The sequence below is a fragment of the Heterodontus francisci genome, unplaced genomic scaffold, assembly GCF_036365525.1.
Source record: "Heterodontus francisci isolate sHetFra1 unplaced genomic scaffold, sHetFra1.hap1 HAP1_SCAFFOLD_51_2, whole genome shotgun sequence".
In the NCBI taxonomy this organism is placed as follows: domain Eukaryota; kingdom Metazoa; phylum Chordata; class Chondrichthyes; order Heterodontiformes; family Heterodontidae; genus Heterodontus; species Heterodontus francisci.
Window position 1 is genome coordinate 5754992 of NW_027141369.1, and position 5109 is coordinate 5760100.

Here is a 5109-nt window from a genome sequence, read left to right on the forward strand (position 1 = left end):
GTCCACTCTTATATTATTGTACAGATGTGAGAAAAGCTGAGGATGAGAATGGAACGTCTGAATGAAGATTTCATGATGCTGATGATGTAAATGAGGCTGATCTGTTTCCCATTCCACAATCCCTCTTTATTTCTGTGCATGTTTCTCGATGCTGTTTCAACCAAATTGAAAAAGAATCACAAATCCTCCTCTGGAGCCTCAGGTGCCCATTAACAAAAGGCATGGTGGCCAAGTGGTAAGGCGTCAGTCTCGTAAACTGAAGATCACGGGTTTAATCCCCGTCCGTGCCTTATGATTAGTTTCTCACTTTAAATGTGATGTTTCCAGAAAAGATGTCTGTTGCATTTGTTTTGGCCATCTGGAAATCAGTGTGATGTCACACTTTATCCTGGACACTGGGAAGAACATGAGGAGCAACCACATGGTCCCTCGAGCCTTCTCTGCCATTGATAGAGTGAAAATAACTGAGGTCCAAGCACTGAACCTTATTACTGTGCATTTGCTTGATATTTAACAGAGCTATTCTATTAATCCCACATCCCACACTCCTGTCCTTTCCCCCATTGTCCTGTTATATTTTCCATGTCAGGTATGTATCCAATTCCATTCAGAGTTAACATTGAATCTGCTTCCACTGACCTTTCAGGATTGCATTCCAGACCAGAGCAACACACTGCTGAAAAAACAATCTCCTCATCACAACTCTAATTCTTTTGTCAATTACTTTAAATGTGTTTCCTCTGATTACTGACCCTTCTGTCACTGGCAACACATTCTCCTTCTTCACTCTATCAAAACTCTTCAGGATTTGCATTACCTGCTGCCTTTGCTGATATAACAAGGCTGAGCACACATCACCAAAAGGAATATGATTGGCTCTGAATCACATTTATCTTTCCTGTCAATCTGATGTGGACCTTGTAATTTCCCGGAACCAAACAACCTGAGCAACAAGTGTGGGTTCCAGTGATTCCCACCGCTCTGAGAGAGAGAGGATGTGATAATGAGCCAGATAGAAGAAAGGAATGAGATAGAGAGTAAAATAGCCCTGGTCTGTTTCTACTAACCCCCGGCCCCCTAAAATGGCATCATTTTCTCCTGCCTCTCCACATTCTAGTCCATTAATTAATGCAATCCTTTCATCTGGAACATAGAACATAGAACAGTACAGCACAGTACAGGCCCATCGGCCCATGATGTTGTGCCGAACCTTTAACCTACTCTAAGATCAAACTACCTACATACCCTTCATTCTACTATCATCCATGTACCTATCCAAGAGTCGCTTAAATGTCCCTAATGTATCTGCTTCTACTACCACCGCCGGCAGTGCATTCCACGCACCCACCACTCTCTGTGTAAAGAGCCTACCTCTGACATCTCCCCGAAACCTTCCTCCATCACCTTAAAATTATTCCCCCTGGTGATAGCCCTTTCTGCCCTGCGAAAATGTCTCTGGCTATCCACTCTATCTATGCCTCTCATCATCTTGTACCCCTCTATCAAGTCACCTCTCATCCTTCTTCGTTCCAATGAGAAAAGCCCTAGCACCCTCAACCCTTCTTCGTAAAACATACCCTCCAGTCCAGGCAGCATCCTGATAAATCTCCTCTGCACCCTCTCTGAAGCTTCCACATCCTTCCTATAATGAGGCGACCAGAACTGAACACAATATTCCAAGTGTGGTCTAACCAGGGCTTGATAGAGCTGCAGCATAACCTCGCGGCTGTTAAACTCAATCCCCCTGTTAATGAAAGCCAACACACCATATGCCTTCTTAACAACCCTATCAACTTGGGTGGCAACTTTGAGCGATCTATGGACATGGACATGGACCCCAAGATCCCTCTGTTCCTCCACACCACCAAGCATCCTGTCTTTAAGCCTGTATTCTGCATTCAAATTCGACCTTCCAAAATGAATCACTTCACACTTTTCCAGGTTGAACTCCATCTGGCCCTTTAATTCCTGTTTCCTAATCCATTGATGTTTCACAATGTACTGAACTGTCCCAATCCATTGATATAACTCAGTCTATAGAATTTCCCAATCCACTGATATTTTCCAGTCCATTGACTTTCCCAATCCATTAATGGTTCCTGACCATTGACATTCCCAATCCATTTATATTGCCTGTGATTTCAAAGCAACTGTGGAATACAAATAGTATCAGTATTATCAGATACATCGAGACGAGGTGCAATAGCCAAGTGGACAGATGTTGGGTTGAAAAGAATAAAGCACGAGCTCGACATTTGTCAAGTCTATCACTGGATCTGAACTCTCAACCTACTGTTTTTCTGTGGGTCTGCTGACTTGTAGATGTGAAGAACCATTGGATGTTTCTCAATCCTCTGACTTTTCTCATTCTTGCGCCATATTTGTTCCTTTGGGTTCACCAGTGAAGAAAATTATTCCCTATTACATTTGGTGAAGACTTTAATAACCTCACATCCTTGTGTCTCACCATCTCAGGTCAAACTCCCAACAGAAACTTTAAACATTTAACTATTCTGCTGGAAACATTTTCAAGGGCGCAGACATTCCTTCATTACTCTTCCTTCTTTGACATGTGATTGACAAATATGTGTGTAATGGAGAGAGAGAGTGTGAAAAAAGAGAGAGAGAGAGAGAGTGCGATAGAAAGTTAGAGGACCAGCTAAAGACAGATAGAGAGAGAGAGGCAGAGAGAGGTAAAGCGATAGACAGAGAGAGAGAGAGAGAGAGAAGGAGAGAGAGTCATTGAGTCCTGGAGTCACTACAGTACAGGAAGTCATTTTGCCCATCAAGCCCATGTAAATCAATCCATTCAGTCCCATTCCCCCGCTCTATCCCCATCGCCCTGTAAGTTATCTAAACCTGTCATATTTATTATAATCTTGTACATGTCTATCAAATCTCCCCTCAATCTCCTTTGCTGCAAGGAGAACAACCCCAGCTTCTCCAACCTAACCTTACAGCTAACATCCCTCATGTCTGGAACCATTCTGTTAAATCTCCTCCACCCTCTCAAGGACACTCACATCCCTCCAAAAGTGTGTTGACTAGAACTGGATGCAATTCTCTGGTTGTGGCCCAACTAGAAATTTATACAGGTTCAGCATAACTTCCCTACTTTTGTACTCAGTACCTCTATTTATGAAGCCCAAGATCCCATATGCTTTGCTAACTACTTTCTCAATGTGTCCTGCCACCTTCAAAGAACTATGCATATGAATCCCCAGGTTTTTATTCCTAAAATATGCTTTATTCATATAAATCTGTAGAAAATGCATTATACAACAGTTCAAAACAGCACCAAGTTGACATTCCAAAAAGTGCAAAGGAAATCAGTTTTCTTCAATACAGGAGTGAGTTCCCTCACAACCCTTCCACTCCATTTTACCTGACATGGACATTTTACAGCAAACCCATATCTGGTGGATACAGCACGAGGGGTTTCCAATGAGTCCAGCTGCCCAGTTCACTATGGCGGGGGGACCTGACACAGTGGTCTTTCCCCATTGAGCCTTTGCAGTGGCTACCCCAAGCTTTAGTGTGTCCCTCAGCACGTAGTCCTGGAGCTTGGAATGTGCCAGTCTGCAAAACTCGGTCGTGGACAACTTTTTGCGCTGGAAGACCAGCATGTTTAGGGCAGACCAAAGAGTGTCTATCACCAAATTGATGGTCCTCCAGCAGCAGTTGATGTTTATCTCGGTGTGCATCCCTGGGAACAGCCCGTAGAGCACAGACTCCTGTGTTACAGAGCTGCTTGGGATGAACCTCGACAAAAACTACTGCATCTCTTTCCACACCTGCTTTGCAAAGACACATTCCAGAAGGAGGTGGGCAACTGTCTCTTCCCCACCTACTCAGCAGAGATGACATCTGTTATTGAAGCAAAAAGCAGAACCGACCTGATGCACAACATGAAACCAGCAGCCAGAACATTATATGACTTGAAATTAGCCAAGGCAATTGTGCAAAAGACAGTGAGACACTGCGCAAATAAACACTGGACAAAATCACAAATGTAACAATGCTTTCAAAAGCAAATTTCCCGAGTATGCTCACACTCGTCAAGCAGAGGTGACTTTGCTGGCTCAGGCACGTTCGCAGGATGGAAGATGACACATTCCCAAGGGTATTCTGTATGGGGAGGTCGCCGGAGACAGAAGACCAGTTGGATGCCCAAAGCCCCACTTCAAGGATGCCTGCAAGCAGGACATGAAGGCCCGAAACATCGATTTTCACACATGGGAAACACTGGCCAACAACAGAGGGAAATGGTGATATTACCCCTGGACTGGTGTGTGCGTCACCATGACAATCAGTGGCTATAGCAGCTTGACAGCAGGTGCCAACATGGAAAACAGCGACACCTGATAATCCCACCTCATATGTGTCACTTGTGGAAGAACCTGCCTCTCTCATATTGACCTCTTCAGCTATCGGACAAAGTGCACCATGGGAAACTATCCCATCACCAATGGATTTGCTGCACGTCCATCATCTCACTATGAAGGAAGGATGACGACGACATCTACAACCAGGGCGGCCCATCGTGCCTGTGGCAGCTCTTTCATTTCCTTTCAACTATTTATCGAAATTCCCTTTTCAACCTTACGATTGAGTCTCCTTCCACCATTCTCTCAGGCAATACATTCCAGACCAAAAACAACAACAACTTGTGTGTAAATTTATAGAGTACCTTTCACGCAATACAGCGTCCCATGGCACTTCACAGGAGTGTCGGAAAGCAAAATTGGACCCCAAGCCACACAAGACCGTATTAGAGCAGATGGCCAAAAGCATGGTCACAGAAGTAGGCTTCCATGAGTGTTTTAAAGGAGGGAAGAGAGGTCGAGAGGCGGAGAGTTCAGGGAGGGAAATCTCAGGCTTCGGGCCTGGACAGCTGATGGCACAGCTGCCAGCGGTGGAGCGATAAAAATCAGCGATGCTCAAAAGACCAGAATTGGAGCAGGGCCTGAATCTCGGGGGGAGTGAACCAAATAAAATCCGGCCCTTTGTATCCCCCTCACAGCTTACATTCCCACCGAGCTTTTTATTATCAATCAATTTCCCTTTTGCAGTTCTATTTCACACCAAGAGATGGCAGTCTCATGCCAT

General features: G+C 44.6%; 1 non-coding gene across 1 annotated transcript; it reads left to right on the forward strand.

Annotated features, from left to right (window-relative positions):
• Window positions 1-218: 218 nt before the first annotated feature.
• On the forward strand, window positions 219-290 carry trnat-cgu (transfer RNA threonine (anticodon CGU)). Its single transcript has one exon. It is a non-coding gene; the product is annotated as a tRNA-Thr (tRNA).
• The last annotated feature ends 4819 nt before the right edge of the window (window positions 291-5109 follow it).